Below are 20,742 nucleotides of genomic sequence, written 5' to 3'. Positions count from 1 at the left end.
TCAGCTGCCTGTCCTCAGTGAAAGGCATGGTGAGTCTGAAGACAGAGGCGAAGTTTCGAAGGTTTTGGGATGGATACGATGCATGACGCACTAACACAAAATAGAAAATACCAGAAAAACTCAGCAGGCCTAGGCAGCATCTGTGAAGAGAGAAACACTCAACGTTTCAGCTCTGCTGCCCTTCGTCAGAGTTCGTGAGGACTCTGACCACCTCAGGGTATCAGAAGATTTCAACACGTGGAAGCAGGAAGAGGCCATTCAGCCCTTTCTGCCTGCTCTGCTGTTCAGTGAGATCACAGTTGATCATTTACCTCAACGCAAAAACCACAGTCCCACAATTCCCATTACATCAATAGTTCACTGATCCCGAATTTGAACATGTTCAGCCACTGAGCATCTCTGGCTCTCTTGGGTAGGTGCACTCCCTCCCAGTGAAGACATTTCTTTCCACCTCTGCCCCGAATGGCCATCCCCCTATTTTGGGACTGACCCCAGTTCTGGACACTCTGCGGTTACCCGGTCTGGTCCTGTGCATTTCAATGAGATCACTTCTCATTCTGAACTCGAGCAAGTATAGTCCTGGACTGTTTAATCTCTCCTCACATGACAAACCCACTGTCTGAACCCGTGCTGCACTTCCTCTAACCTAAGTACATCTTTCCTTACCTTAAGGAGACCAGACTTGACACAGTCTGGGTGTGGTCCTACCGGGGATCTAGGTAATTGGGGCAAGGCGAATCCTGTAGTGAAGGCCAGCACACCCTGTGCCGACCTAGTTGTTGCTGAACCTGGATGTTTCAGTGATTCCGGACACCTGGCTCCCTCCGTACACCCACACCTTCCATCCCACTCATCACCTCCTTGCTGGATGAACTCACACTGCTACACGTTGGGAGGCATCCAGCAGACAAGGTGACAGGTTGGATATCTGACAGGGAGACAACTGGTGACAAATTTGTCGTAACCAGCAGAGTGGTTAAAAGGGAAACAGGTGAAGTGGTGCATTTGGACTTTCAGAAAGTCTGTGATGAAGTGCCACAAGAGAGATGAATAAAAATTAGCGCATAGGACATTGGGGATGTACTGGCGTGAGGGGGGATATGGTAACAGACAGGACACAGCAAGAATAAAGGTCAGAGGGCTGTAACCCAGTGGGGTGATTGCAGGGAAGGCCGCTGGGATCCAGCTGTTCAGTCATTGGTCACCAACCGTTGTGGCAGATATTCCCACACCTGGTTCTGCAGGGCGAGGACTGGGCTGTACAGTCAAGGCCCAGAGGGAGGAGACATTCTACGCGTGAAGAAAAACACTAAGATGCTGACGAACTCAGCAGGCCAGGCAGCATCCGTGGAGAAAAGCAGGCTGTCAACGTTTCGGGTCAGGACCCTTCTTCAGGACTGAAAGATAGGAAAAGGGGAAGCCCGATATATAGGAGGGAAAAGCAGAGCAGGTGATAGGTGACAAAGGAGGGAAGGCAGGGTGGGCACAGGAGTGGTGACAGGTAGATGCAGGTAAGAGATAGTGATGGCAGGTGCGGGGGAGGAGGGGAGAGAAGATCCACCAGGGGATGGGGCAAAGGTAAGGAGAGAGAGGAAAAAGAGAGGGAGGCTGGGAAAGGGAGGAAGAGAAGAGGGCCTGGTGGGGGGGGGTGGGTGGGGGAGGGGGGTGGGGATTACCTAAAAGTGGGAGAATTCAATGTTCATGGCGTCAGGCTGCAAGGTCCCAAGATGGAAAAATGAGGTGTTGGAAATTCTCCCGGCAGCGGAGGAGGGCCGAGGACTGACATATCAGTGATAGTGTGGGAGGGGGAGTTGAAGTGACCGGCAACGGGGAGATACAGATCGCGGTTACGGACGGAGCGCGGGTGTTCTGTGAAATGGTCACCCAGTCTGCGTTTGGTCTCCCCAGTGTAGAGGAGGCCACAACGCGTACTCAGCCACACAAAAGCCAACGGTGGAGGGAGATGTCCGAGTACAATGACATTTTCAGATATGACAAGAAATAAGGGACATGAGTGGTGTCAAACCGATCAGTTGACATTCCATATTCCTTGAAGAACCAAGAGCTCAAGAAATTGTCTGGGTAGTTTTGGGGGTGGCGGCCTCCTTCCAGCACACACCCTGCTCCCCCTGCACCCCCCCCCCCCCCAGTCTGTGGGTCCCTCATTCAACTGATCAACTGACCTCAAACCCACAGAACAGAGTGATGGATCACACAGCTGGACTGGAACCATCGGGAAAGCAGAAATCCAGATGTTGTGAATTTACGTCTCCCAGACTTTACTGCTGGGGTGGGGGGGGGGGAGAGGGGGGTAGCGAGAAAGGGAGGGAGAAGGAGAGAGGGGGCTAGAAAGAAAGACACAGAGGGGATAAAGGGAGAGTGCTGGATAGAGAGAGAGAGAGGGGAAGAGGGGAGAGATGGGGAGGTGGGAGAGGGAGAGGGGGAGGGGGGAGGGGGGAGGTGGGAGAGGGAGAGGGGGAGGGGGAGGGGGGAGGGAGGGAGAGAATGAGTATGTGAGCAGGAGGGAGAGTGAACAGAGAGATGCAGAATGTGACCCAGGGAGCAGTGGCACCACTACAGATGGATTGTCATTGGAAGTGGAAGAGGTGATGGGAGATCGGCCTTGAACCCAGGGCACGTGGGGAGTGGCCTGATGAAGGGAGTTCCTGAGGCAGTTTCCCAGCTTTATCCCAGTGGTTGACCGACGGGGGATTGTGGGGAGTTTGGGAGGAATGGGTGAGCGCCCCATGGATACCCCAGCATACATGGACAGCGGGGGTCTGGTCACAACCATTGGACGATGGAGGAGCAGGTCAGAGGGATACGTCAACCCTCTGTTACCATGACCACGGAGCAACAGCTGTTTGTCGAAGGTTGGCAGCCTACCTACACTGTCGGCCTGGCTTCAGTCTACAGGACCATCACTGGATTCACTGGCACCATAGCAAACAAGGATCATCGGCGCTGTGTCCAACGTCGCACTCCTCTCCCTCCTCCACCAGCTGGTTGCCGCAGATGGGCCGGCCGCTCTCTGTCAGAGAGCAGACACAAGGTGTCACCTCCCCCGCAGTGAAAGCACCTCCATCAGCACAGAGCGCAGGGCAACGGCACCGGGACCACACCAGAGTCACACCGGCATCACACTGTGATCACACCCGGATCACACCGGGACCTCACCGGGACTTCACTGGGACCTCACTGGGATCACACCAGACCGCACCGGGAAACTCACCAGGACCACAGCGGGATCACACCGGTCAGACGCCCGAGGTCAGAGACAGAAACACACCTCAAACGCTCATTGCTCTTCACTCACACTCTCTCCCCTCCACTCTCACACTCTCTCCCCTCACTCTCACACTCTCTCCCCTCACTCTCACACTCTCTCTACCTGCAGGGCGGCCGGTTAGAGGTACAATGAAGTTACCAGGAGCAGCAGACAGGGTAAATAGTGAGACGTTTTACCCCGTAGAAGAGGTGTCTAAGACCAGAGGGTGTGGGTTTAAGGTGAGGGGTAGGAGGTTTAGAGGGGATCAGAGGAAGAATTCAGCCTGATCATTACGAATCTTCGGAGGAAGTTTCTGTGGGGATTCCCCTCTTTGTCCCCCTGCAAATTCCATGGTGCCTCTGCCTTCTCCTGATGTTAGAGAGGGCAATTCCAGGAAACTTAGCCTGTCACTGTGCTCAAACCCTGGGAAATGGATGGTCGGGTGAAGAGCTGTCTGTCCACGGGGGAATCGGAACTCCGTGGACTCGCTCTCCATCGAGCCCCATCCAACGCCTCCCTCTTACCTGTGAAGCATTGGTCCTTCCTCTCCATCAGGACCTTGCTGATATGTTGGATCGTGCACGGAGAGAGCTTGTCATTATTGTACTCAAGACCATCGGAAGCAAATGGAAACATCAGGTAGTTTCCACCATTCCCCTGGGAATCTGAAGATTCCGGTGGAACACATTCTTCACCCTCATCGTGCTGGGAAGATAGAAATCAGACGTCAGTCTAAACATTGGACCAGCCTCCACGAGACCGCTCTTCCATCAGACCGGTTTGTGAGAGTTTCTCTCCCTGGAGGTTTGACAGATGAAAGTCATGTTGTGTTCAAGCAAAGTGATCACTGAGAAACTGTCTCCAATAGGTGAAGCATCACGAAGCCCAGAGCACAGATTCAGAGAACTAAAGACAGCCTGAAGAGAGATATTTTCACACAGTTTACTATGGGAAATGTCCGCTGTGGGCTCAGATCAATGGACACTGGTCAGACCCCGCTTGGAGTACTGTGCTCAGTTCTGGTCGCCTCACTACAGGAAGGATGTGGAAGCCATAAGAGAGGGTGCAGAGGAGATTTACAAGGATGCTGCCTGGAATGCAGAGCATGCCTTATGAAAGCAGGTTGAGGGAACTCAGCCTTTTCTCCTTGGAGCGATGGAGGATGAGGGGGACCTGATATAAGATGATGAGAGGTATTGATCATGTGAATAGTCCCCAAGGGCTGAAATGGTGGCCACAAGAGGACACAGGTTTAAGGTGCTGGGGAGTAGGTACAGAGGAGATGTCAGGGGTAAGTTTTTTACTCGGAGAGTGGTGAGTGCAGGGAATGGGCTGCCAGCAACGGTGGTGGAGGGGGATACAATAGGGTCTTTCAAGAGACTGTTAGATAGGTACATGGAGCTGAGTAAAATAGAGGGCTATGGGTGAGGCTGGTAATTTCCAGGGTAGGGACATGTTCGGCACAGCTCTGTGTGCCGAAGGGCCTGAATTGTGCTGTAGGTTTCTATGTTTCTATGACAGATTCACCTTCAAAGGGTTCTGCATCAAAGGACAGGGACTTGTGACTGATCCCACTGGCTTTAAGGTCATGTTGGGGTGATATCATTTGCCCTTCTTATCCAGAGTTATTTTGCTCTCTTGTTTGTGACTCTGATACAAAAGTTTCTGGGTAAAACCTGTCCTTACAGCAACTTGATCAGGAAAGTCTTCTCTGCAGTCACTGTTGGCCCTTGTACCAACCCTTGGATCTGACCTCTCCTCAGCAGTGACAGACCTACACAGCTTCACTGTGAACCATAGCACAGACACCTGACAGCTTCTGACGGCAGATCCACCACCCACCCTGTCTCAGCAGTGGGAGTCCGAGCTCCCTTCACTCCCCTCTGCTCCACATCTCCTGGAATCTGTTCATCTCACAGGATATTGGAACTTCACCAGTGTCCGCTCAGTCAGATAACCCCCACACCCTCTCACCTTCTCAATCAACGTCCCACTTTAATCCATTGGCCCTGATATTTTAGTAAATCTGATATCCCCCCATTGAAAGCCCTGCCGTGTGGCCTTTACCCTGAGTACCTGGTCCAAGCTTTGTCCACCTGAGACCTGCACTGAGCTGTCAATCGATGACCCCCACACTTGCTGTTGTCACATAGGAGACTGGGTACACCGTCACCCTGACCCTGGCAACACCATCTCCCTGACCCTGGGTACATGGGTCACCCTGACCCTGGGTACACTGTCATCCTGACCTTGGGTACACCATCTCCCTGACCCTGGGTACAGTGTCAACCCTGACCCCTGGATACACTGTCTCCCTACCCTGGGTACACCATCACCCTGACCCTGGGTGCACTCTCACCCTGACCCTGGGTGTACTCTCACCCTGACCCTGGGTACACTGTCATCCTGACCTTGGGTACACTGTCTCCCTACCCTGGGTACACCATCACCCTGACCCTGGGTACACCATCACCCTGACCCTGGGTGCCACTCTCACCCTGACCCTGGGTACACCATCACCCTGACCCTGGGTACAGTGTCACCCTGACCCTGGGTACACCGTCTCCTCACACGTGTACCCACTGGGAACTTAAAAACACGACATTGATATACTCACAGGAGATCCCAGACTGTGGCCAGTTCATGAGCCAGAGTGATGTGGATCATTTTCAAAGGAATGTGTGCGCCGTACTTCTGTAGCGTGATCATGCCATTGTTGTGAGTACGTGAGCAGATCCCAGCCGAGGTCCCTGAGAAGAAAGGGTTGTGTTTAGTCAGTGATGGCTGACTGAGGGCTGCATGGTCCGGAGGCAGGGCATCCTGGGTCCACAGTGGGAAGCCACAGTTCAAAGTTACGGCCAGGTCCTCAGCATTGAATGGAGGAGCTGAAGAAAACCAGAGTTTGCCCCCTCAGAGGGCAGTTGACTCTTGGGTGTGAATGGTGCCGGAGTTGGACAGAGGGACAGTGTGGAGCTGGGACAAGGTGGTTAATGGCCAGGTCCCCAGGCAGGAACTGCCTCTGAGGGAGAGCAGCTTTAACCTGGAAACAGCAGGTAGGAAGGGGAAGGGATTCAATGCCAATTTCCCTTTCTCCAGTCACTTCCTGGGACCAGAGCATCGCCCGAGAGGCCAGTGTTTATTGCACATCCTTACCGCCCCTTGAGAGGGTGGGGGTGTATCTGCCTTCTTCAAACACTGCACTCCTTCTGGTGCAGGTGGCCCACAGGACAGCGGTGCCCAGTGGCAGATCAATCCCAGCTCCCTCCTGAGGCTCCCGCCATCACAGAACCGCAACTCCGCACCAATACAATCCACGTAACGTCAGCAAACAGCCGGGAGCACTGGTGTACCACAGGCTTACAGAAGCAGACCAACGTCCAGCTGTAGGTACTGAGGACTGCTGTGCACATCTTGTACAGCCACAAACACTGGCGTCCATTGACAGTATGGGGAATTGCCCAGGCGAGGTCCCATTCACAAGAAGCAGGACAATCCAGTCCGGGTCATTACCACCTAATTGTCTGCTCTCCGGCAGAGAGATGGACACCAGGTGTAGAGATGCTGTCAAGCAGCACTATCCTCACCAACGTCTGGGTTAGGTTTCACTCAGAACCCCTCAGGTGCAAAGCACAGATGCAAGAGCTGAAGCCCAGAGGTGAGGCGAGACCCAACTGCCCCTGACGTCAAGGCCACTTCTGACCGAGTGTGGCGTCAGGAAGCCCCAGTAACACTGGCCATCCGGGGGACAACACTCCAGTGGTTAGAGTCAGACCTCAGGTGGAAAAAGATGGCTGTGTTCATCAGGGGTACAACCAGCCCAGCCCCGGACATCACTGCATTCCAAACTGTTAGCTCTTGATCAAAATCTCTCCAACTTTCAACAATCTCTTCCGGGTAGAGGAGAGGGTGCTGCTGAGTGTCTCTGAGCGAGGTCTGTTCCCCAGGAGACCTCTGTGCTGTGGACAGGACAGAGTCGGTAGAGGCAGCTGCACAGGGTGGTCAAAACCGAAACAAACACTCTCTGTCATCAGTTTAGCTGCCATCACCCATCTAGGGCTCTGCAGGTCAAGGGTTCAAATCCCCTCGAGACATTTGGGCACGAGAGACCAGGTTGATTCAAAAATGGAGATTTATTTTTCAGACAAGCGAGGTTGAAACCCTCTGGAACCATGGTTCTGATGCTGAAACAAGTCTCGCTGGGTGAGGAGGTGAAACCTCTGGCCCAGCTCAGCCCAGAAATGGGGCCAGTTTAGCGGACTAGGAGACCGCTGCGCAGAAGACCTGCGCTCCGTCCGTAACCGCAATCTGTATCTCCCTGTTGCCAGTCACTTCAACTCCCCCTCCCACACCATCACTGATATGTCAGTCCTCGGCCTCCTCCACTGCCAGGAGAATTCCAAGCGCAAACTGAAGGAACAGCACCTCATTTTCCGTCTTGGAACCTTGCAGCCTGACGGCATGAAACATTGAATTCTCCCACTTTAAGGCATCCCCACCCCCCTTCCCCCTGCCCGACACACCCCCCCCCCCCCACCACCAGGCCTCTTCTCCTCTTCTTTTTCCAGCCTCTCTCTCATTTTTCTACCCCCTTTTCTTCCTCCTTACCTTTGCCCCATCCCCCGGTGGATCTGCTCGCCCCTCCTCCCCCGCACCTGCCCATCACTACCTCTTACCTGCATCTCCCTATCACCACCCTGTGCCCACCCCGCCTCCCTCTTTTGTCCACCTATCGCTGCTCTGCTTTGCCCCTCCTATATATTGGGCTTCCCCTTTTCCTCTCTTCAGTCCTGAAGAAGGGTCCTGACCCGAAAACGTTGACCCGCCTGCTTTTCTCCACGGATGCTGCCTGGCCCGCTGAGTTCCTCCAGCTTCATCGTGTTTTTCATCCAGATTCCAGCATCTGCAGTCCTTTGTTTCTCCAGCTGAGCCCTGCGCTGGTCTAACCCTAGAGTCAACAGCACCGGCTCGGTGACTCAAGCCCCACTGAGTCCTGAAAGACATGACCTCCCCCGAGTCTGCAGCCAACAGCAACCCAACACGGACACACCTCGTCCTTCTCCTCACCAATACATCAGCCCCTGACCCACAGTGGAAGGAGTGGCCTCGTACTGTCCCTAGGATACAACCTTGCCTTCAGACCGAGAACACCCCCTCACACCCACAGCATGGATCAGCGATCGTGCAGGTCATTGCCCCTTCCGTCAACCCCTCCTCTTACTCCGGAACTCCAGTCCGGGGTGGAGAAGGGAATACCGGAGCAGCTGCAACGGGTGCCGAACGTGCCAAAGCTGCAGCGTGGGGCTACGTAGCACGGTACACAGCCAAAGCAGTGAGCAACCGAGAGGACCAACCCCTCCAACCGAGAGACCACCCCACTCCAACAGAGAGACCACCTCCACCAACCGAGAGACCACCCCCCTCCAACAGAGAGACCACCCCCTTCCAACAGAGAGACCACCCCACTCCAACAGATAGACCCCAACCCCCCTCCAACAGAGAGACCACCCCCCTCCAACAGAGAGACCACCCCCTTCCAACAGAGAGACCACCCCACTCCAACAGAGAGACCACCCCCCTCCAACAGAGAGACCACCCCCCTCCAACAGAGAGACCACCCCCTTCCAACAGAGAGACCACCCCACTCCAACAGAGAGACCACCCCCCTCCAACAGAGAGACCACCCCCTTCCAACAAGAGAGACCACACCCCTCCAACAGAGAGACCACCACCCCCTCCAACAGGAGGGCCACCCCCCCACCAAATCAGAGAGACGTGGATGCTCTGAAATATCCTGTCCTAAGTGACAGCACCACAAGCACGGCACAGTGCAGACAGAACAGTTCACAGAACAGTGTACACAGTGCACACGGATCAGTGCACACAGTGCACACGGAACAGTGCACATGGTGCACATGGATCAGTGAACACGGTGCACACAGAATAGTTGTACACGGTGCACACAGAACAATGTACATGGTGCACACGGAACAGTGTACATGGTGCACACAGAACAGTTGTACATGGTGCACACGGATCAGTGTACACGGTGCACATGGAACAGTTGTGCACGATGCACACGGAACTGTGTACAAGGAGCACACGGAAGAGTGTACACAGTGCACATGGAACAGTGTACACGGTGCACACAGAACAATGTACATGGTGCACATGGAACAGTGTAGACGGCGCACATGGAACAGTGTACACAGTGCACATGGAACAGTGTACAAGGTGCACACAGAACAGGTGTACACGGTGCACAGGGAAACAGTGCACATGGTGCACACGGAACAGTGTACAAGGTGCACACAGAACAGTGTACACGGTGCACAGGAACATGGTATAGGGTGCACAGGGAACAATGTGCACAGTGCACACGGAAACAGTGCACACGGTAAGGTGTACACGGTGCACATGGTACAGTACGGCACAGATTTGTGGCTTGCACAAAAGAGCAAAGGCAAGTCTGAAAGGATGTTTGCCCATTCTGAGGGAAAGTGCTGGATGGGTGATATACCTCGGATCCCCTGAGATTCCCACCCCATCCCGACACAGAGACCAGCTTTCAAGGCATCTGATTCATTCAACAATGTATCGAGGGTTGAGAGCACAGGCTCCTGGCCCTGACAACACTCCAGAGCCCGCTGTGCCTGTAGCTGCTTCACAGTGCCAAAGACCCAGGTTCAATCCTGACCTCACGGCGCTGTCTGTGTGGAGTTGCACATTGTCCCCTGTGACCACGTGGGTTCCCCAGGAGCTCCAGTTTCCTCCTCCCACATCCCAAAGATGTGTGGGTCGGCAGGTTTACTGGCTGCGGTAACTTGCCCCCAGTGTGTGGGTGAGGGCAGAATCCGGGGGGAGTTGATGGGAATGTGGGGGAATAAATGGGATTAGGGCTCAACCTTGTCACAACCTACAGACCATCCCCCTCAACAAACAGACAGACCACCACACACCCAACCTACAGAGGAAATAGAAAGCAGGTCCTGCCAGCAACACTCCCACCACCGTGGAACAGTGTAGATATATCGACACACCTCCCTCAGATACATTCACACACAAACACCCCCACCCCCTGTGCAACACCCTGATACATCCACACACAGTGTCACACAACCTGATTTAGACCCAGCTCACCGTAACTCCCCCTGAACCACAAACACTTGCTCACTCACTCAGACACATACATGTGGCCCCCCCCCCCATCCTATCCTTGCTCCTCCTTCAAAGCACCTCCCCCATAATACCAAGCACCCTCTATGCATGTCAGTCCATCCCCATCACTGTAACTGAGTCACAGAGACATGCAGCACAGAAACAGGACCTTCGGCCCGCCACGTCTCTGCTGACCGTCGAGTTCCTGTTTATACCAATCCCCACCTGCTAGCACTTGGTCAGTAGACTTCTCTGCCTCGACAATCACAGTGCAGTCCAGATACTTCTCACTACTCTTCCCAAAGTGCATCACCTCCACATTTATCAGGATTAATTCCCATCTGCATTTCTCTGCTCATTTTACCAACTGATCAGTATCGATCATAACTGATCATACCCCCACCATCTCCCCCCACCCCCCCACCCCACCCCTGGCTAACATACAGTCTCTGGAAGATAAGATCGAAGGCCTCAGAGCCAGCCTGCAGTACCAGAGGGACGTAAGGGACTGTTGTGTACTCTGCCTCACCGAGACTCAGCTCACACCCAGCACTCCGGACACAGTGCTCCAGCCCGAGGGCTGCACCACCCACCGCACGGACGGCACGGCAGCATCAGGTAAAAGGCAGAGGTGGCGGCGTTTGCTTCGTGATTAACTCATCGTGGTGCACAGACGTGGCGGTTCTGTCTCAGTCCTGCTCCCCCGACCCGGAACATCTGCGGGTCAAGTTCCATCCGTTCCTACCCTGCGGAGGGAGTTCTCTTGCCGTCATCCTGGTCGCGGTGACATTCCCCCCCCTCACCCTGGCAGACGTCAGGCTGGCACTGGAGGAGCTGAGCACCGTGATCAGCAGTCACAAGACAGGCGCACACTGATGCCTTACCCGATCATTGCAGGGAACTTCAACCAGCCACAGCGTGAAGAAGCCCTGACCAACTACCACCAACATGTCACCAGAGGAACCAGAGGAGCGACACACTTGATCATCGCTACAACCTCCGTACAGGAACACTCACCGTGCCGTCTCACCGCCCGCACTTTGGCAAGTCCGATCACCGGGCTGTACTTCGACTCCCAACATACAGGCAGAGACTGAGGACCGCAGCAGCACCAGTGGTGAGGACTGTGAAGGTCTGGTCAAGGGAGATGGAGGAGCGTTTACAGGACTTGCTTTGAATTGCTGGACTGGACCATATTCAGGGAATTCATCTTGGAACTGAATGAATATGCCACGGTCATCACCAAACTTCATCAAGACCTGCATGGATGAGTGTGTGCAGTTGAGAACATACCAAATTTTTCCAAACCAGAAGCCCTGGATGAACCAGGAGATTCGCAGTCTGCTGAGGGCCTAGACGTGTGGCGTTCAAGACCGGTGATCCAAAACCCTACAAGTAGTCCAGGTACAACCTATGGAAGGCCATCAGGAGAGCACAAAGGCAATTCCATGTGAAGTTAGAGACCCAGTCGGATGCACGACAGCTGTGGCAGGTTTGCGTGCCATTACTTCCTACAAAGCAAAACTTAACAACCTAGATAGCAGTGATGCTTCACTCCCCCAATGAGCTCAATGCCTTTTATGCATGCAAGGAAAGGAAGAACAACACTACACCTGTGCGAATCTCCACAGCACCTGACAACCTTGTGATCTCTGTCTCGGAGGCCGACTTCAGAGCATCCTTCGAGAGTGTGAACCCTCGCAAGGCATCAGGCCCCGACGGTGTACCTGACAGAGTCTGAAAACCTGTGCTGACCAACTGGCTGGAGTGTTCTAGGGCATCTTCAACACTCGCTGCTGGCAGTCGGATGTTCCCACCTGCTTCAAAAAGGCATCAATCATACTGGTGCCCAGAAGAGCAGGGTGAGCTGCCCAACGACTATCACCCGGTAGCACACACATCTACTGTGATGAGGTGCTTTGAGGTTGGTCATGGCTAGAATTACTCCTGCCTGAGCAAGGACCTGAACCTGCTGCAATTTGTCTGCTGTCACAACAGGTCTACAGCGGACAATCTCACTGGCTCTCCACTCGGCTTTGGAGCACCTAGACAACAGCAAAACATAAGTCAGGCTGCTGTTTATCGATTACAGCTTGGTGTCCAACACCGTCAATCCCCTTCAGTACTAATCAACAAGCTTCAAAACCTGGGCCTCTGTACCTCCCTCTGTAACTGGATCCTCGACATCAGGGAGACCACAGTCAGTGCGGATCAGTAGTAACATCCCCTCCTCACTGACAATCAACGCAGGCACATCTCAAGGATGTGTGCCTTAGCCCACTGCTTCTACTCTCTCTACACTCATGACTGTGTGACCAGGCACAGCTCAAATGCCATTTATAAATTCAATACCGATGACACCACTGTTGTTGTCAGATCTCAGATGGCGATGAGGAGGCGTACAGGAGTGAGATAGATCGGCTGGTTGGGTGGTGTCGCAACAACAACCTTGCACTCAGCGTCAGCAAGACCAAGGAACTGATTGTGGGGCTTCAGGAAGGGGAAGTCAGGAGAACACACACCAGTCCTCATTGAGGGGTCAGCGGTGGAAAGGCTGAGCAGCTTCAAGTTCCTGGGTACCAACACCTCAGAGGATCTATCCTGGGCCCAACACATTGATACAGTCATGAAGAAGCCACGCCAGCGGCTCTACTTCATTAGGAGTTTGAGGGAGATTTGGTATGTCACCAAAGACTCTTGCAAGTTTCTACAGATGTACGGTGGAGAGCATTCTGACTGGTTGCGTCACCACGTGGTACGGAGGCTCCAATCTGCAGGATCGAAAGAGGCTGCAGAGAGTTGTAGACTCAGCAGCTCCATCACGGGCACAACCCTCCCTGCCATCGAGGACATCTTCAAGAGGCAGTGTCTCAAGAAGGCAGCATCCATCATTAAGGACCCTCACCACCCGGGATACACCCTCTTCTCGTTACTACCATCTAGGAGGAGGTACAGGAGCCTGAAGACCCACACTCAATGTTTCAAGAACAGCTTCTTCCCCTCCGCCATCAGATTTCTGAATGGTCCGTGAACCCATGAACACTACCCTCGTTATTCCTCTTCTTCACTATTTATGTATTTTTGTAACATAGACATAGACATAGAACACTATAGCACAGTACAGGCCCTTCGGCCCACCATGTTGTGCCAACATTTTATCCTGCTCTAAGATCTATCTAACCCTTCCCTCCCACATAGCCCCCATTTCTCTATCATCATGTGTCTTTATGTCGTGCACTGTACTACTGCACAAAACAACAAATTTTGTGTCATATCTCAGTGATAATAAACCTGATTCTGATTCTGATTATGGTTCTCTAACCTAAACCTCACCCTGCTTACTATCCACAACACCACTAATTGTTTTTTGTCATCTGCAAACTATCTAAAACATCCTCCCACACTCATATCCAAATCGTTAAAGTAGCTGACAAAACAGTGTGGGTCCCAGCACTGAGCGCTGAGGTACACCACTGATCCCAGGCTTCCAATCACAAAAGCCACCCTCCGCACCACCCTCTGTGCCCTATTGCCATCCCAGTTTTGGATCCAATTTGCCAACTTGCCAGATGACATCAACCACACTCCCCTTATCTGTTGTACCAGCAGGATCTCCCAGCCATTTTAATTCACTTTTCCATTCCCACACTGACACGTCTGTCCACAGCCTCCTCTACTGCCAATGTTGAGACTAAACACACCTCATATTCTGCTTGGTGGTCTCCAACATGATGACATCAACACCGATTCCCTAACTTCCGGAAACCCCTCCCCTCTGTTCCCACGCCGCTCTGATCCAGCCACCACTGCTCTGAAACCAGGCACCATGAGGTTCTGCAACCCTCCATGCCAATCCCATCCCTACACCACACATCCTGAATCAAGTGTTCTCTCCCTCATGGAGGCACACAGGGACTTATACACACTCACACTCAAACACACTCACAAACTCACATGCACACTCACACACACACACTCACACACTCAAACACACCCTCACACATGCACGCACTCACACACACAGACACACACACTACACACACATCACACACACTCTCACACTCACACACTCACACACAGACACACAGACAGAGAGACACACATACCCTCACACGGTCACACACCACACACACACACCACCACACAGCCCCCTACACACAGCTGTATGTTGAAGCATGTATTTTCTCACTGGACAAGTACTCACTGTGATTACAGGATGCCCACACACAATTGAAATTGCAGATACATCTTCACTCACTGACTTCCACACACATCCACAGACAGATAAACACACAAACCACACAACTCCTTGCATCAAAACACAAAAAGTTGGAAACACTCAGCAGGTCAGGCAGCTGCTGTGGAGAGAGAAGCAAGTTAATGTTTTAAAATGAGACCTTTCATCAGGACTGAGAACGAGAGAACGTCCGAGCAACAAACCATCTGCTGGAGGGACTCAGCGGGTCGAGCAGCATCTGTGGGGGAAAGGAGCTGTCGACGTTTGGGGTCGAGACCCTGCAGCAGGACTGAGAGACTGAGGAAGCTAGTGCGAGTGAAGTGTGGGCGAAGCTGAGGGAGTTCTCTGATGGGGTGGGGCCCTGACTGTGGGTTCTCTCTCGGGCTGGGGTTACCTGGTGCCTCACAACCTCCTGCAGTCAGCTGCTGGACTCCCCCCCCCCCCCCCCCCCGTCCCCAGGGAGTGTGGCTCCTGCCCTTCCCGAGTGACAATGCTCCCAGCTCCGGGTTAACGTACCTGGTCTCGCCTGCCAGGCGACCCCCAGGATGCCGTTGTAATCGCGGTCTGACAGCAGGTAGGACAGACAGTAGTCGCTCCAATCCCTCTTGGAGAACAGGTCCAGGAGTTTCTCCACACTGAGGAAGCGGCTGTGAAGGGGGTTGGTTTCGTTGTATTCAGAGTCGATCTAAAGTAGAAAAGTCAAGCGTGAAAAGGAAGATCCGTTTCCAGTGAGGCTGCAGAGACCCCCAGCCAGGGGCTGAGGAGAGCGCGGTGCCACTGATGGAAACTCCCCCCGCCTGTCCCGGACGGAAGGTTAGGCTGATGACATTAGGCGACACCGGCTGTTAGTGCCTTAAGGATCAGATGTGAAGCGGTTACAGACATCCTGCGGTACAGACTGGGTCACACTGAGCAGGGGCAGCAGTTTGGTGCTTCAGGGGAATCCCAGATTCCTCCCTCTCCCTCGGGTGGACACAGTCGGAAAGCTTCTAATTTTTGGAATCTGGAATGAATGTGATTGAGGAAATGGAAAAGAGGAAATCGGGGCTGCTACTACGGTAACGATGTCACCGACATTGCCGGCTCCGTGTCCCTTCCAAACTGATTCAATTTCTCCACCTGCCGCGGTGAGCTCTGAATGATATTCGCTGGATTACAAAGTCTGAATGATGCTGTGATTAGTTGCACACCGTCACTGCTGGGGCCGTGGCCGCTCTCTCATATACACCTGAGCTTGCTCAGAACTAAAGCAAAACTAGAACAAGGGCAGAAAATTGATGGAAATGTTGACTATTGTTGAAAGGTCATCAACCTGAAACATTAACTCTGATTCCCTCTCTACGGATGCTGCCTGATCTTCCGAGTATTTCCAGCATTTTCTATTTTTATTTTAGATTTCCAACATCTGCACTGATAATGCTCATAAACTATACACGTAGCCTAAAGAGGGAACAGAACCAGTGTCTTTTAAAAGGGAAATTTAACAACATATCATAACTACAAAACACTCTCAGTGGCATTATTACTGCCTTCCTGTGGTCGCGGATCAGAAGCAGCAGGTTGCTCCCTCACGGACCCTACAATAGATACATCTTGTCACAGGGAGAATAAACCATCTGTACAAGGTTCCAGAGGTGTGAATCTTACCATTGCCCGTGTCTCAGTAGTTACCTGAACAATGGTACTCACCACTACTTTTTCACCTTGAAATTTATTTGACGTATCCCTGCAAAGTTCACATTTTCGTATATTTTAATTCACTGCCTTTATATAACCGGAAATCTGCAGGAAAGCAAAAGCATTAAGGTCGGGTTAAACACTTCTCCTCAACAAATGCCTTTCCTTCACATCGTGGTTCCCAGTGGCTGCAGTGATTCACCAGTGCTGATATTGATCAATGTTAATTGCCACTGGGGGCAATTGGTCACGTGACCTTTGTTGCCAACAACCAGACGATGCTGTATGATGGACAGTGGCTTCTGGCTGATGTTCAGAGAGTCAGATTGAATGGTGGTGAAACAAATCTCTGCCCACATCAGTCCGGCTACGACTCACTAAAGTGAAAGCATCGTGCTGCAACTTGACCAAGGAAGGGGGTGGAACGGACTGCAGCCCATGGCAGCTCCTGGCACTGTCCTGATCTCCTCTGCTGCTCTCGGATCTACCCTGACTCCTGCAGCTTACCCACCATCACTTCTGTTGGATAAACAGCTGCAAGTCTTCAGATGAAGCGTCTTTATTTCTAGTCTGAAGCATTCCCCCCCCCCCCCCCCCGGAGTTTGTTGTTTTCCTGTGAAAGGTTTCCCATGCCTGTGGTCCACAGCCTAAGGCCAGACCCAGCTACAAAAGTGCATCAGTGCCTCTGGAAGGTCCACAAAAAGACGGCCGGCAGCTCCCCTGAACTGTCTTTCAAATGGACAGGTCCCACCCTGAGGCCACAACAATGCTGAGCTGTTTCATTGGACCTTGTGCATTGCCTGCCTTATCTCCAAGAGCCTGAGCATCACGGATCAAGCCAGATCTACAAGCTAGTACTCCTGTTCTTCAGACTGTGAGATGGGTGAACACTCTGGAATGGACGGTACAAACTGAGTGGTGAAGAAAGGTCAGCTCTGAGCTTGCACTGGAGCTTGTAACATTTGGGAACTTAATGAGGCTGCACAGAGGCCATGTCCCGCACTGGGATCATCCATCAGCTGGAAGGTTTGTCAAAAGTAAACGGCCTTGGTTGGCCAGTAAATGGTGGTCGACATTTCTCCGGCGCACCGTCTCCCATCCCAGACGACAGCTCGATATCCTTCCACCTCACCTCCCACATCAGGGTGCCAGCCGGTGCTACTCACACTTAATCAGGACTCTCACTTCAACTTATTTTAATCCAGCTGTGAAGTCACATTCACTTCCACTGAACTAAACTTCATTCTAAACCAATCACCAGTCTAAACAAGAGACGCAAAGACCGCAGCTGCTGAAATCTGGAATCTCCTGGGGGAGCTCAGTGGGTCGAGCAGCATCTGTGGGGGGAGAGGAAATTGTCGACGTTTCAAATCCTGATGCAGGGTTTTGACATGAAACGTGGACAGCTCCTCTCTCCCCACAGATGCTGCTCGAGCCATCGAGTTCCTCCAGCAGACTGTGTTTTGCTCCAGTCCAACCTTCACACTGAAACTATCCTCTCTCTGAAATAACTTTACTCTAAAATAATGCAACTCAGAAATAATCCCCATTTCTAAGCCATCCCACACCCTGAACCAGAGGAGCAGCAGGGAGCTGCAGACCTGGCTCTCGTATCTGTGGGGCGGTGGGGGGGGGGGGGAGGGGGGTGGAGGTTGTGGAATCTATGAGTAACAGAGCATTTGGAAACCTGAGGACAGTGAGAGAAGCTGTCTGGGATCAGGAGATGCAGGGCCTGCAGACTCTCCAAGCTGGTGTCCAGCTAATCCTACAGTCGCACCACCTCCTGCTCTGGGCTGGTTTACCCTGGTATCTCTGGTTACCCTGGCACCAGGACCGTTCCTCCACCTGTACCGCGGCGGTGGCAGCCAGGAAAGGGAAACAGGGAACTCACAGCCCACTGCTGGGAGAGTGGGCAGAGCACCGGGGGTGGGCTTGGTGGGGGTGTGGGGGTAGGACAACTGGACCCAGGGCATCAGGTCTGGGTATCAGGGCTCTGGGCATTTACAGAGGAGCAGTTGGCTCGTGCTGGGGATATGGCTGGGGTGGGAAGGGGTGGGGTGGGGAGGGTGGGGAGGGGGGGACATGGGGTGGGAAGGGGTGGGGAGGGTGGGGACGGTGTGGAAGGGGTGGGGTGGGGAGGGGGGGGGACGGTGGTGTGGGAAGGGGTGGGGTGGGGAGGGTGGGATACGGCTGGGGTGGGAAGGGGGTGGGGTGGGGAGGGGGGGACACAGGGTGGGAAGGGGTGGGGTGGGGTGGGTGGGACACGGTGTGGGAAGGGGTGGGGTGGGGGAGGGGGGGGACGGTGTGGGAAGGGGTGGGGTGGGGACGGTGTGGGAAGGGGTGGGGTGGGGAGGGGGGACACAGGGTGGGAAGGGGGGGTGGGGGGGGGGGGACACAGGGTGGGAAGGGGTGGGGTGGGGAGGGGGGGACAGTGTGGTAAGGGGTGGGGTGGGGAGGGGGGGACGGTGTGGGAAGGGGTGGGGTGGGGGGGGGACGGGGTGGGAAGGGGTGGGGTGGGGAGGGGGGGACACGGGTGGGAAGGGGTGGGGCGGGGAGGGTGGGGTACGGCTGGGGTGGGAAGGGGTGGGGTGGGGAGGGGGGACAGGGTGGGAAGGGGTGGTGGGGTGGGGGGGGACGGTGTGGGAAGGGGTGGGGTGGGGAGGGGGGGACGGTGTGGGAAGGGGTGGGGGGGAGGGGGGACGGTGTGGGAAGGGGTGGGGGGGGACGGTGTGGGAAGGGGTGGGGTGGGGAGGGGGGACGGTGTGGGAAGGGTGGGGTGGGGAGGGGGGACACAGGGTGGGAAGGGGTGGGGTGGGGAGGGTGGGGATACGGCCGGTTTGGGAAGCCAGCGGCAGGAGGCCCAAGTGCTGGGTGCAGTACATCGCTGTACATGGGAACCCGGAGCCGTCTGTTGGCTCCTTCACCTGCCTTGCCATTCAATGAGATTGTCACTGATCCAACCCTCACCTCCCTCCTGTCAGTCTCCCTGCTCCCCCTGAATCCCTTTAGTTCAATCCCAAAACCTGGAGTATAATCAACATCTGGAGCACATTCAGTGACTCCACAGCTGGGGTGGGGGCGTGGCTTGGAGGGGGGGAGGATGATTCCAAAGAGTCACAACCCTCCTGGAAAAAAAATCCTTTTCCTCTCTTAAATGGATGGTCCCTTGTTCTGAATCTACCCTCGTTCTAGATACCCTCACTAGGGAGAACCTCCTCACTGCAGCCACCCTTCAATCTCCCTTGGAAACCTGAGCTTCAGTAAATGACCTCCCAACCTTCTAAACTCCAATCGATGTTGACCCGTGGCTTCACACATCACCCCATCCCCAAGAAGAGTGAAGAGCAGTACTGGTAGGGATTCGATCAACTGTGGGACAAGTGACTGTAGTTGTGACTGTAGATGTGGTCTCCCTGTACCAGCGTCACTGTAAACCATGTCACTGAACAGCTCAAGAACACCCTGAAGGGAGAGGTGAAGAACAAGGTGTTGCGGTCACATTGGTACCAAGGACATGGGTGGGGTGTAACTGGGGCACTGATGTTGTCCTGATGCTGACATTGGTCTGCTTGTCCTCCCAGTGACTGGAAGGGTTTTGGAGACTCGGTGATGGAGCATCCTCTCCCGTGCTGCCCGCTGACTGGTGGAGGTGATCCCAGTCCCAGAAGCAGACGGGAGGACTGTGGGGGAGGTGAAATTGGTGCTGGGTTTGAGATCCCAACCTTTCCTCAGGACCTACGTGGAGTCAGTAGCTGGAGCACTGGGGGCGTTAATGAGGACCACCTGAGAATTAAAAGGGAGATGAGATCCTGCAGGCAGATTGTAGAGGTCAAAGGTTGCAGTCTCAGGGTCGGTACAAATACTTTAAATTTCTCACACACCATTTTCATTTTATAATGTCGTGGTGGCTCAGTTAGTACATCCTAAGTTATAGATTTTGACATTTTTTCAATGACCGATGACCAACTGGTTTCTCTGTTTTCCAGATTCTGCTCTAACTCCATCTACAAGTTTGCAGATGATACCACCGTTGTCGGCCGTATCTCAAACAGCGATGAGTCGGAGTACAGGAAGGAGATAGAGAGCTTAGTGGAATGGTGTCATGACAACAACCTTTCCCTCAATGTTGGCAAGACAAAGGGGCTGGACATTGACTTCAGGAAAGGGGCTGGTGCACGTGCTCCTGTCTACATCAAGGTGCTGAGGTCAAGAGGGTTGAGCTTCAAGTTCTGGGAGTGAACATCACTAATAGCCTGTCCTGGTCCAACCATGTAGATGCCACGGCCAAGAAAGCTCACCAGTGCCTCTACTTCCTCAGGAGTCTAAAGAAATTTGGCATGTCCCCTTTGACTCTCGCCAACTTTTACCAATGCACCGTAGAAAGCATCCTATCTGGATACATCAC

The 20,742-nt window shown here is 53.6% G+C and overlaps 2 protein-coding genes and 1 long non-coding RNA gene across 9 annotated transcripts in view; 1 reads left to right on the top strand and 2 right to left on the bottom strand.

The window, feature by feature from the left end:
• Positions 1–20,742, bottom strand: part of si:ch1073-396h14.1 (disintegrin and metalloproteinase domain-containing protein 10) — a 177,162-nt gene that overhangs the window by 20,745 nt on the left and 135,675 nt on the right. The gene's annotated exons all lie outside the window — the stretch shown is intronic.
• The window catches only part of LOC127582547 (lipoprotein lipase-like), a 140,591-nt gene that overhangs the window by 68,211 nt on the left and 51,638 nt on the right, over positions 1–20,742 (bottom strand). The gene's annotated exons all lie outside the window — the stretch shown is intronic.
• LOC127582549 (uncharacterized) overlaps positions 1–20,742 on the top strand; it is a 118,113-nt gene that overhangs the window by 70,575 nt on the left and 26,796 nt on the right. The gene's annotated exons all lie outside the window — the stretch shown is intronic.

The sequence above is a fragment of the Pristis pectinata genome, chromosome 24 (assembly GCF_009764475.1).
Source record: "Pristis pectinata isolate sPriPec2 chromosome 24, sPriPec2.1.pri, whole genome shotgun sequence".
NCBI classification, from domain to species: domain Eukaryota; kingdom Metazoa; phylum Chordata; class Chondrichthyes; order Rhinopristiformes; family Pristidae; genus Pristis; species Pristis pectinata.
The sequence above is the reverse complement of the archived record's forward strand: the minus strand, read 5'-3'. Positions and strand labels throughout refer to the sequence as shown.